The following is a 13,769-nucleotide window of genomic DNA, read 5'->3' as shown; positions in this document are numbered from 1 at the left end:
TTTGAGAGCTTATTTGTTCCAAATAAGCAAGTTAAGGAGGTTACTTGTTAAAAGTGTAAGTACGGGGTCAGTTGCAGTATTGAGCCAACTTGAGAGAGTTGTGAGGGTATTAAGCCTTTTTAAAACCAACTATATAGATATGTGATATGTTATTTTAAAAGTTAAGGATGCCAATAGGCAAAACGTGTCAAGTTTAAGGTGTAAATATACCTTAAACCTTATGTAAACCATTGTTGTTAATATAATTTAAAAAATCTAAGATTTATATATTATGAATATAGGATATATTTTTTAAGGTTTAAAAAATATACTTTAGTCATGATATATATATTAAAAAATGACATATTAATAATTATGTAATTTAATTGTAATTTATAAGCAATATGTAAAAAAAAAACAAATATAAGTAGAATGCAAATTGCAAAGGCGATTTAGCGAATGGCCCTTTAGTAAGGAAATTGGCTTACAAGACAGAGAATCAATTGAAAATAATATGATATGGATTGCTATTGAAATGATGATGGATTGAAATAGAAGGGTGTCCATATATAAATATGGAAGTGATGATTTGCAGGTAATTATATTGTGACAATATTGATAAATAATGTAAATGAAAGCAACTTTTTTATTTTAAAATATTTATTTACTCATGTTAAAACATTATGAATTCCAACTTCTTTGGGTAAATTACACCGATAGCCACTGAACTAAACCCATTTTTTCATTGTTCTGATTTCTGATGAAGATGTTGATGATCTTCTCTGAACGGACTGACACCGTATTTCCAGTAGTATTCTCTGTACTAGAGATTTGGAATTGTGTTGCAATATAATGGTGTTAGAGCGAGAAAGGATAGCTAGATAGATATACTTTTTTAAAGCATCTCCAATAGTAAACAACTTTAAAAGTTGCCATAATAACCCCACAAATCATTACTTAATATATAATTTATTTTAATTATAAATATTGTCAACCAATAGTAAAATGAGAGAGACTCATAAAAAAGTGCACCAATATTATTTAAGTAAATCAATTTTTTTATATTAAAAAAACTTTGGCAACCTTGAAGCAAGAGGTTGCCAAAAATTAGCAACCTTTTGTCAACCTTCTTGGCACCCACCATCGCTCCAATATTAAGCACTCTTTAAAAGTTGTCAAATCCAATGTCACATCAGCTGACACTCTTTTAAGCACCATCTATTGGAGATGTTCTTAGAGAGAGAAATGATCTATGAAGATGTAGAAGGAGGAGAAAGAAGAGAATGGTAAAATTGGTAATTAGGTGTCGAACTACAGTGGCCGAGATGGTATTCTACTTGTACTCGGTGTTCCTTCGAGATGCTCGATCATGCAAATGTCGTCTCTGTGAGGGGATCGGTCCCTGAAGATACTCTGATGATCAAGATAGTTAGTGATTCTAAGTGGAGGGCATAAGCATATACTCGAAGTGTAAGATGTGAAAAATCATGTACCTCTCTTGTTGATTGTGTGTATATTTATAGGCTTCTCTAGATGGGCCTGGGCCTTAGTTCTGCTTCGGTGGGCTTGGTGGGCCTGATGGGCCAACTTCATATACTTCATCAAGTAGTCCCCCCCGAAGTCGTATTTCGAGTATTGCATGCGAGGTGTTAATAGCGCCAGTCTTGTTCGAGGTCGGTATAAAATGTGCACTCTTTATCTACTTGTGCAGGATGCTATGAGGAATAAGACCTTTGGCTTTCCACATGTGCACCCCCATTTTATCTTACATTAAATGCTTCTGATAAATGTTGTTGTGCACACGCCGTCAATTTGCACCTATTGGTCTGTTTTGCCGGTGGTTTCATCTTTATAAAAGGGGTTTAGGGGGTTTAATCTTTTTTCGCTTTCTTTAATTGCTGGCCTGAATTCCTTTGTTCTCATTGCTTGTTCCCTTCACCCATTTTCTCCTGTGCTCCTGTTCTGTCGTTATCTGAAGCCTCTATCGGTCGGTGTTCGTGATTATGGGTGCGAGGAGACTGTATTGTACCGTTGTCGCAAGGAGCGAGGTGAGTAACTCATCCTATTCTTCCCTGCATTTTGCATGTTTGCTTTTTAAATTGGGGGGGGAGAGGATTATGTCAGAGGGTTCTTTACGATGAGCTTTAGTACGGTTGCCCTCCGTGATCATGGGTGATTTTGCCCTTCGAGACGCGTCGCGCAGCCGCGCATCGAAGCGTAAGGGGCGAGTGGATAGAGAGGGCGAGGCCGACTCTCTTCAACCCAAGAAAACGAAGATTCGTCGACCTCCAGTGCCTCGGGCTGACCCTAGTGTTGCGAGGCCTTTGGGTGGTGTGAAGGCGGGGATCCACGAAGTAATCGTCGAGGTGTCTGAAGGACTTATTTAGGAGGGTGAAACCTTAGGGACACTGTACGAGCGGATGAGGGCCAAAGTGCGGTCAAGGTTGCCCGGTGCCATGGGGTCCGATGGTAAGCGCTTCGAAAAATCCAGGCGGCCCAAACGTCTTGACAGCTATGCCGTCGAGGATGCACATAGTACGATAGTGTCCGCCGACCTTGCTTCTATCTCGGTGGCCTATCGAATAGAGGTGCTCTATGAGCTGGGTGCTTTAAATAGCGAGGATTGTGCTCATCATGCGGGTGAAGCCAATGAGCTCGTTGTCTATGAGGAACAAATGGAGTCGGGAATGCGGCTACTCTTGTTACTGTTCTTCGTTGAGGTAATGAGGGAGTTTGACTTGTGCCCCGGTCAGATTCATCAGAATGGGTGGACGATGCTAGTGGGATTTTATTCCTTGTGTAGGTCTGCCGATTTTCGTGCAACAGGGTTGGTATTTCGACACTTCTTCCGCCCGAATAAAGGTCCTCATTTTCAACACGTTACTTTCTCCCATCCGAAGTTTAACGTGCTTGAGGGACTTTAAGAGAAGATCCAAGAATGGCGACACTAATATTTTCTGGTTCGCCAGCTGCGTGGTGTTTTTCCCTTTAGGGTGACCTGGAATAAGGATCCCATGGACTCGGGTCGCTGGTTAGTAACCCAGGAGATGCTAGAGCCAGAGAAACAGCTAGTGACTTATCTGAAGAGTCTTCCGTATGATAAAGAGAGCAAACAAGATGTTGACAGGTTGATAAGGCACTACCTGGCTTGTGGTTACTCGATTTGGAACCAGTGGAGGATGGCTCATATATTTGGGTGGTCTATGAAGGACTTTGAGTCATGGAAGAAAGGTCACCAGTTTACCAATGGGGAGCTGGTTGAGCTCGAGTCCATTGCTGTGAACATGGCCGTCGTAGGTGAGATGTTGGGGTGTTTCGGGTGTGCAGCTTTTAACTTGTTTGTTATTGACTTACGTTTTTCCTAAACGTTTTTTTGCTTCTTCGCAAGTGTCGGAGATTCGAGGGTTAGCATGGACTTTGACTTGAAGGAATTTGATGTTGGTTTGGTTCCACCGGTCGATGCATTCGAGGGGACCTCGGCCTCGTTGCCCTCTTATGGTTCTTTAGAGGATGCGAACCAGGTGGTTCAGAGCATTGGCGGAGTGATCGATGCGTCCGAGAATGCAGGGTTCGATGCTGCGATCCCGCTCACAGTGCCACTGAACCATCCTCAAGATAAAGCAGCGGCGGGTGAGATTGATGTCATCATATGAACCGGATGAGAGGGTCGAGCGCTCAGGGCGAAGTACGATAAGAGCAGGTCGGGATGAGAAGCTGAAGATGGTTGAAGGCATGGAGACTGCAGGGAATATCGAGAGCACTAGGCGGGCGCGTACTGAGGAAGAAGCTGAGGTGGCTGCCCATCTAGGGATCGACGTGATTGGTTCGCACCCTGAGATGGTGTCAAGGCTGGATGGTAAGGTGGCTCGTTATTTGGAGTTCGTCTATAGCTTGCCAGTTGGAGCTGATATGATGACCTCTGACCTTCCGCATATTGTGGCGAGGATTGCAAACATCCCTGGTGAGTCGCAGCGGATGGCGAATGTGTCAAAGGTCGATCTTGCGCTCGAAGTGTTATCCGCCCTTGGAGTGGTAAGTTCTGGTTTTTCCCTCTGGTTTAAAATAGTATCCATTTTTCTCAATTTTTGCCGTATTTGCAGGCGTTGAATAACTCGAACCGGTTCTTCGACATGTGCGTGGACGATGAAAAGTCGATAGAGTCATTGAAGACCGGGATGCGTAATGCTATAGTTGATTTGGAGAGATCCAATGAGAAGATTCTGAAAGTAAACAAGGCCCTCGATGCGCAGGCTGCCGAGATAGTGAAGCTGCATGACCAGTGCGCAAATTTGGAGAAAAGTGTGGATACGGAGCGAAAGGAGCTTCGTAGTCGCGAGTTTCTCCTGAAGAGTGCCGTCTGCTAGGTGCATCGTGCGAATCAGTCCCTTTTGGAGAAGAACACATAGGTTGTTGCCTTGACCAAGGAGAAGGCATCGTGGTTATCGGAGAAGCAGAACATTGAAAAGGACCTCGAAGTTGCTCGAAAGGAGTCATCTGACCTGTGTGCTTTCGCGACGAAACGCGAGGATACTTTGGTCAAAATGGACCGAATGATGGTACTTACTGCTGCGCATGCGACCGGTTTCGCCGTTCCTCCCGAAGTGGTGTTTGCTCCAAAAGTGTACGATCAAGATGAGCAGAAAAGAGCTGTCGAATTTTGCCAGAAATTTTAGAAGTAGCTAGGGTAGGGATACTTATTTGTAATGATGATTTGTACTTATTGATCTGTATCTTTTAATGGATTTTGTACTTTTCCTTTGTCAATGTGATCATTATGCTCTGCTTCAGATTTGACAGCTGCTTTTTTAGTGTTGTCTTGTATGTCGCATCATTCCTTTGCTATAAATAGGTTGTTCTATTTTCTTTGAATGTATCTCTCCCAACGCTTTTTGCGATGTCTCTTCTTGACATTGTGAACTCGTCAAAAATCTTGGAGGTGCAGCAGGCTATCTCTGCGACGCCGCATCCTTACATTTATCATCCTCCTATGGGTTTTGATTACGTCGGCGAACGAGGAGCTCGGTATGCGTCACCTATTTGGATGGCCCGAGGGGAGAGCTCCAAGTCTCGTAGTGCGAAAAGTGAGAGTTCTGCTCCATATATAGGGTCGGCTACTGATTCATGTGATGTTGTGGCGAGTGCTTTTTCTGCCGCTGGGAAGGATCCGCCATACCAAGAGGGGATTGGGTTTGTGGGTCCCGATGAGGCAGTCGTTCCGTGGTTAATCCGCATCCCTCGTGGATTAGGAGGCTCTTAGCTGACGAGACTAATCGAGTATTAAACTTGCCATTGGAAGTGGAGTTTCACCGAGTTGGACAACATGCCTCGTCGTCCAAACCTAATGGCCCGACATACGTGGATCCCCTGAAGCCTTGAAGTGTTGTGTTGTTGGAGTTTTTCAGACAAGGTGTGATCAGACCTATCCCTCCCAATCCTGGTCATCGGGTTACCCATGTTGGTAAAGCTTGTTTGTACCATCGGCAGAATGGACACAATACAGACGAGTGTCATGAGTGGAGGGCGGTATATCAAGCGTTGATGGATGATGAAGCCATACCTAATCCTGATTGTGTTCTTCCTCGGTAAGAAATGTGCTTGAAGAACTGTCGAGGTGTGTCGTTCGTCTGTTATTTGTAACTTGTAATGTCTGTAGTTTAATTGTTGCTGGATTTTGTTTGTACTGGCTCTTGGGTCTAAAACCTGCTGTAATTGGATGCTTTTGCTTTTGTAGTTCGGAAATTGTGATAATAGAAAAAGAATCGTCTTCAGGTTATGAGTGCTAGTATTGACCCACCTCTTACGATAATTGGCTCGAAGTTCGGGATGTAAAAAATACCGTAATAATAATTTGACAATAACTCGTGGTTATTTATGTTTGTCAGGTCATCATTCGATACGCGGGTAGCTGATTTTTGTTGATTTATTTGATATGCGAGTAGCTGAATAGTTAGCTCGCCTGATTATAATTGACAGTGACATACGGTTACTGAAATATTTGCTAAACCATTATTTGTTATACGAGTTAGCTAAAATGGTAGCTCGTGTGATTGTAATTGGCAGTAACATGCGGTTACTAAATTATTGATATGCGAGTTTAGCTGATATGGTAACTCGCTTGATTATAATTAACAGTAACATGCGGCTACTGAATTACTTGTTTGATTTTTATACGTGAGTTAGCTGAAATGGTAGCTCGCTTGATTATAATTGACAGTAACATGCGGTTACTGAATTATTGATATGCGAGTTTAGCTGATATGGTAGCTCGCTTGATTATAATTGACAATAATATGCGGTTACTGAATTACTGATATGCGAATTTAGCTGATATGGTAGCTCGCTTGATTATAATTGACAGTAACATGCATTTACTGAATTACTTGTTCGTTTTTTGCACGCAAGTTAGCTGAAATGGTAGCTCATTTGACTATAATTGACAATAACATGCAGTTACTGAATTATCTCTTTCTTGGATTTGTGAGTTCGCTTGATTACAATTGATAATTGTTTCGGCGTGGATTTCCCGAGTTTTATTAATATGGAAGAACGAATGGAGATTTACAAAAGCTATTGGTAGTACTTCCTTAGTGTTTGAATGTTCCAACTGTTGTCGAAAACATTGTCTTCTAAGGACGCTATTTTGTAGGCCCCGTTGTGGAGCATAGTGTGGATCTTGTAGGGGCCTTCCCATGTTTGGCATAGTTTCCCTTGGCGAGAGGGGATTGAGAGACAGAGGCATCATGGAGCACAAGGTCGCCGACCTGAAAATTGCGAGGGTGCATTTTTTTATTGTGGTATCGTGATAAGCTTTGCTTGTGAGTGGTGATATTCAGTAGAGCATTAAGGCGTTCTTCTTCCAGTCTATCCTCGGCTTCGGTGAGAGCCTCTCTATTACTTGCCTCATCGAAACTGTCGCATCATGGGGATCGCAATATCACCTCGGCGGGTGCCATAGCTTCGGCCCCGTATGTGAGGAAGAACGGTGTCTTCCCCATGCCCGAGTGAGGAGTAGTTCGATATGACCATAGTACGGAGGGAATATGGTCTGGCCAGGCTTGTCCTCTGTCGAAAAGTCGGGCCTTAATGCTCCGTAAGATAGTTCGATTACTGACTTCTATCAAGCCATTACTTTGTGGATGAGCGACTGACGTGTAACAGCCTTTGATGCCCCAGGCTGACCAAAAGTTGCGGAATTCAGCACAGTCAAACTGTCGCCCGTTATCGGTAATGGACGAGTGGGGGATCCCAAACCTGTAGATAATCATTCGCTTGATGAAAGAGATGACGTTTGTTGCTGTAATTTTGGCAATAGCCTCTGCCTCTATCCAATTAGTGAAGTGGTCAATGGCGACCACCACAAAACGCTTTTGTGATGGAGCGATAGGAAAAGGACCAAGTAGGTCGATCCCCCAAACAGCGAACGGCCATGGCATGATGATACCTTTGAAAGGTGCTTCCGGGGTGTGGTAGGTGTTTGCATGGACTTGGCATGCCTGGCAACTGTGCACGAGCTTGACGGCATTGGAGTCCATCGTTTGCCAATATAGTCCTTAGAGCTGAGCCTTTTTTGCGATGGAACGAGCACCATGGTGCGATCCGCAAACGCCCTAGTGTATCTCCTTCAGGCAATGATCTCATTCCTCCTCCAAAATGCATTTCAACTAAGGCTGGCAGGATGCCTTACGGTACAAGATGCCGTCATGCATAGCATACCGCCATGACCGTCGCACGATGAGGGACGCATATACCCTGTCCTCGAGAAAGGTTCCATTTTACAAGAAATTGATGATGTTGCTTCGCCATCCTATGATTGCTGCGTTGGCTTGGTCAATCTGTAGTGAGCATTCCGCTTTTATCATGAGGGTGGGAGCGACCTCGATGAGAGTATTCATGTCGCTGGACTGTTCACCTACTGCGAGGGCAGCAATGCCATCCGATTCCTCGTTCTCCTCTCGTGGAATCAAAATTAGGGTCAATGCAATTCCCTTGCTTGTGAGGTCGAGGATGAGAGTCTTTGCTAATGCCAGATATAGGCACAAGATGGGGTCCTTAGCCTTGTAGGGGCTATTGACATGGCAAACTATTAGTTTCGAGTCTGAGTAGATCGTTAGTTGCCCTGTTACCAAGGTTTTGGCTAGTCTGAGAGCTGCTATCAATGCTTCGTACTTTGCCTGATTATTCGTGGTCGGGAAATCGAGTCGAATGGCATATCGGAGGTGGAGGTTGTTTGTTCCTCGGATAGCGACACCGGCCCCAGCCCGGCTAGGGCCACACGACCCGTCGACACTCATGGACCACTGATTGGTGGATACACTGTCAATGTTAGGTGCGGGATCGTTAGTTGTGTTGCCGATGAATTCGAGGAGGAAATCGGAGAGCACTTGTGCCTTAATGGTAGTGTGTGCTTCGAAGCGTATGTCAAATTGCGAGAGGCGGATGAACCAGTTCATGATTCGTCCTGATACCTCAGGTTTCTGCACTGCCTTCTTTAGAGGGTAATTTGTCTTGACGATGATAGTATGGGCCTAAAAGTATGGTCGCAGGCGTTCCGACGCTTGTGTTATGACAAACAGGGCTTTCTCGATTTCCGAATATCGGATTTCAGCCCCTTTGAGTACTCTGCTTAAGAAATAGATTGGGAAAACCTATTCGCCTTCCGTCTGAGTCAGTGCCATTGCAACGGCCTCTTCTACGATAGTAAAGTAGAGATGAATGTACCTTCATAGTGTCGGTGCTGAGAGTAACGGTAGAGTGGTAAGGAAAGTCTTGACAGCGTCGAAAGCCGCCTGGCAGTCTGTCGACCAGGTGAATGGGTGTTCCTTCTTTAGCGCTTTGTAGAAAGGGAGACAGCGCTGAGCCGAGCACGAGATAAAGCGTCCTAAGGTTATAAGTTGTCCATTGAGTCTCTACATGTCTCGGAGGTTACGAGGTATTTTCATTGCGAGGATTGCTTCGATTTTTGCCAACTTGGGCTCGATCCCTTTCTCCGACACTACACAGCCGAGGATCTTGCCCGATCGGATGCCGAAGAAACATTTTTCCAGATTTAGTTTGAGGTTAAACTTCTGGAAAATGGTGAAGACTTCTTCCAGATCTCGTGGATGCTGTTCTTTTGAGCTGAGAACGACCATATCGTCAATATAAACCTGCACCGTTTTGCCAATGAGGTGGGAGAACATTTTATCAATCAATCTCTGGTACGTCGCTCCTGCGTTCTTGAGGCCGAAAGGCATGACATTATAGCAGTAAGTGCCTTCGTGGGTGATGAAAGCTGTTTTTTCTGCGTCAGCTGGGTCTAATGGTATTTGTTGGAAGCCGGCGATCGCATCGAATTGCGATAGGATCTTTCGCCCCGCTGTCTGATCGATAAGCTGATCTATGTTAGGTAAGGGGTAACAATCTTCAGGACATGCTTTATTAACATCTATAAAATCTACACACATTCGGTACTTCCCGCTGGCTTTCTTTACAAGCACAAAATTAGAAAGCCAGTCCGGGTAATGCACCTCGCGGATGAATTTTACAGCCAGAAGTTTCTGTATCTCGGCTTTGATGACCACCTGTTTGTCTCTGGCCTGAATGCGCTTCTTTTGCTTCACCGGCTTGATAGTGGGGTCGATGTCGAGCTTGTGCGTTGCCAGATTGGGGGATACACCCATGATATCCTCGGTGCTCCATCCGAACATGTTTGCTTGTCGAATGAGTATAGCCTTGATTTCCTCAATGAGGTTAGGTGGTATCCTGGTCCCGAGCTCCAGCGTTTTTCCCTCCCCGAGGGAGCAATCTACAACTGGCTCAATAGGCGTGGGGTTATAGCCTCTCATGTCCATTAGGTCATCTTCCAGGTACAGTGTTGCCCGGGGTTGCGTGGCCTGCCATTGTCATTTCTTGGCTAACATTCGATCTCCGAGGATCGCGGTAGGGCAGAGTCAGATAGAGGTGAAAAATGTTAACAGTGGCCTTCACGGCCGCCAGCAGAGGTCTCCCGATGATCGCATTGTAGGCCAAAGGAATGTCCACTACCACCCATTCAGCTATGCATTCCACCTCCCTGCTATTCTGGGTCAAGATTACTGGAAGCGATATGACCCCTTTGACAGGGAACTCGATCTCAAACAACCCGACCAGCGGAAAAATCCCCACCTAAAGGGCATTGCTGACGTTCTTCATAGGCTGCAGCGCTGCCCAGGTGATCAGATTTATCGAGCTTCCTATGTCTAAGCACTCGGTGTACATTGAAGTTCATGATGCTCAAGGTGATGACGAGGCCTCTGAGTGGCTGATTCGGAGTGGAGGCTGCAGTGTCAAGGTCTTGTCTGTCGTCTTTCTTTTATGGGATGCTTCTAGAGAGTCGACGTGAATTTCCCCCTGAAACCTTGGTCTTTTGGCATCTTCGGTACGGGTGGTGTCCCTCTGCTTCGGGCTTTGCTCTCTATGTTTAGGAAACCTCAGGGGGGCACCCTGCTCTGTGATCCTATCAATTTCCTTCTGCAGTTGGTGACACTTCTCCGTCGAGTGGCCGGAAGACTTGTGATATTTGCAATATTCTTTTTCGATACGGGTTTTGCAATTGTCGCCCGACAAGGTTTGGTGTGCGTATCTTCTTAGGGTATGCTGCGAGGTGTAGTGGACCTCCTTTCCATGTGCTCTGTCGCCTTTTCTATCAAAAGTAACTGCTTCACTCAACGGGTGGTAAGGAATTGGAGCATCCTCCTTGCGTCCTCGACCCGCATCGCGGGTAATGCACCAAATAATTAGGTGTCGAACTACAGTGGCTGAGATGGTATTCTACTTGTACTCGGTGTTCCTTCGAGATGCTCGATCCTACGAATGCCGTCTTTGTGAGGGGATCGGTCCCTGAAGACACTCCGACGATCAAGATAGTTAGTGATTCTAGGTGGAGGGCATAAGCATATACTCGAAGTGTAAGATGGGAAAATCATGTACCTCAGAATAAACCAACTATAGATGTGTGATATATTTTAATATATTTATATATTATGGATATAGGATATATTTTTTAGAGTTTAAAATTTATGAATTGTGGCCTTTAATTTTTTTAATTAGAATATACTTAATTTATGATATATATAAAAAGTGACATATTAATAATCATTTTTGAAATAACCCTAGTACACGTAACCTACTATCTATCTGAGTAACTTCACCCACGTTCAATACCGTATCTTCCTAATAATCCACAAGTAACTTCCTCCTCAATGGATATAAATAATCCTTCAGTTGATAAGGAAAGGGGTTAGATCGTGAGCAATAGAATCAATATTATATTTATTATATCTGACTTAGGCATCGGAGCGTTTGTGGAAAAATTGCTTCCCACATTATAACAGGTACGGTGCTCTAGAATATCTACCGTCATCTCAAAAATATCTACCGTCTTCGCTAGAATATCTACCGTCATTGCCTGATCGGAAGGACCGCCTTCCCTCAAAAGATCAACGGACCTTTTGATGATCAATTTCCTTTTCAACAAATTAACTATTCAGCTTAGGCTACAACAGTTGGCGCCGTATGTGGGAAAAGATCAGAAAGCCATTCGTTCTACGTCATTTTTCTTTTCGTAATCAAAAGGGATGCCTCCTAAGAGATCTCAAGTTCCACCTTCTCAAGCATCCCACATTCTGGACGAGCACGATGCACACCAAACCAATGAAGAAAAACATGTTGAACACGTTGAAGACCAACACGAGCCATCAAGAGCTAAGCCGCCCATCGTTCCCTTAGCGGACTATGAAGAGTTGAAGAAAAAATTTGAGGAAAACAATAATCAACTCTAAGAGTTAATGCTTTTTGTTCAAGAAGAGATGCGGGACAAAGAATTTCAAAACAAGGAAAAGCATCCTGAAGTTGAATTACCACGCGATGAAATCTTAGAGCCACGTGAGGGAAGAAAACGTAAGGGAAACAATATAAAAATCCATGAAGTTATGGAAAGTTCTTATAAAGGAAATTCAAGGCACATGAGAAGGTTGGAGAAGAATCCATGTTCAGCACAAAAGAAACTGTAGATCTCAAGAAAATGATCGAAGAGGTATTAGAACAGAAGAAGTTGGTTCCAAACAATGAAGAGCCAGCAGCCCCAAAAGTTCCTTTCTCAGGGGAAATCATGAATAAACCTCTTCCTAGAAAGTTCAAGATGCCACAACTTGTTACTTACTCTGGAAAGGGTGATCCCTACGATCATATACAGAATTATGGGGCTGTAATGCTATTACATGGATGGGAAGATGCTATAATGTGTCAAGCTTTCTCCCTCACTTTGTCGGATCATGCTCGCACCTGGTTCAACAGCTTAAAGGAAGACTCCATCTCCAATTTTGATCAATTGAGAAAAGCATTCACAAGTGTAATAATCATCAACACCAAGAGGAAAAAAGACGCAACATATCTCCTTACCATAAAACAAGATGAAAGAGAAAGTCTGAAAGACTATGTTGAAAGGTTTCGTGCTGCAATTTTGGAAATTTGTGATCTCCAAGTTAGAATGGCAGTTGGAGGGGTACTTCAAGGAACAAGATTGCGAGATCTCCAAAATTCTCTCTCTTATGATCAACCTTCAACCTTGGGAGATTTATTCAGTCGAGCTAATAAATTCATCCTGTCGGAAGATGTGATGAGGAATATAGCGGGGGAGAGGAAATCAAGATAAGAAAAGGAAAGAAAGAGATGAGGTTGATGATGGAAAAAAAGGGAATGGAAGAAATGAATCAAGACATATCACTAAATCAAGATACGAGAGTTTCACGCCTTTACTCCAACCTCGTTCTAACATCCTAGCAGCTATTGAGAGATCAGGGCTTCTTACATGCCCTCCCAAGGCCGACAAAGTGATGGGGAAGTTTACAGACGCCTATTGTCGGTTCCACAAGACTCAAGGTCACTCAACTGATTGATGTAGGCAATTGATGAACGAAATTGAATCACTAGTACGACAAAGGTAAGTTAGAAAATTTCGTTTATGCAGAAGGTTGGAGAGGAGGAAAGCCACGAAACCCAAAAGGAGAAAGATACATGGAAAACCGGGAAAGTGATGGTCGAGGGTACCCCAAAGCAAAAGATGATAAAAAGATAAAGCTCTAGCTCTTGATAACAAATCAGCATACCCAATAATAAAGGTTATCTCGGGAGGCGAGACTTTGGTTGGTGGATCCTCTTCATCAAGGAAAGCTTATGCCAGACAAGCTTATGAAGTCAATAATGTGATAAAGATTAAAGAAGAAGAATCCATAAGTTTTACCCCTACAGATCAAGGAAATGTGATCATCCCTCGTGATGATGCATTAGTAATCTCAGTCATTATAATGAAGTTCCCGGTAGAAAGAATTCTCATTGGCAGTGGAAGTTCTGTCAACCTTCTTTATTGGAATTGTTTTGAGAAAATGAACTTGTCTTTAGATAGATTGAAGAAGGTGTCAGCTCCACTCTTTAGCTTTTCGGGGGAAGCCGTCCTAGTAGTAGGGTCAGTCCAATTACCATTCATATTGGGTGAAGAACCTTGTAGTGTCACAAGGATGGTAAATTTTATGGTAGTCAAATTCGTATCTCTAGCCTACAATGTGATACTAGGAAGAGTGCTGATTATCGGAATGGGAGCAATGATATCACCAGGGTACTTGTTGATGAAGTTTCCTACACCAAATGGCATAGGACAAGTGAGAGGAGATCAAAAGAGGGCCCGCAACTGCTATGTTTCTTCCACGAAGGGAAAGCATGGTGTGAGTGAAGAAATGATGACGATTTCAGAAGAATCTGATAATAAGAAAAAGCCA

Source organism: Euphorbia lathyris, chromosome 4, assembly GCF_963576675.1.
Source record: "Euphorbia lathyris chromosome 4, ddEupLath1.1, whole genome shotgun sequence".
In the NCBI taxonomy this organism is placed as follows: Eukaryota; Viridiplantae; Streptophyta; class Magnoliopsida; order Malpighiales; family Euphorbiaceae; genus Euphorbia; species Euphorbia lathyris.
The sequence above is the reverse complement of the archived record's forward strand: the minus strand, read 5'-3'. Positions refer to the sequence as shown.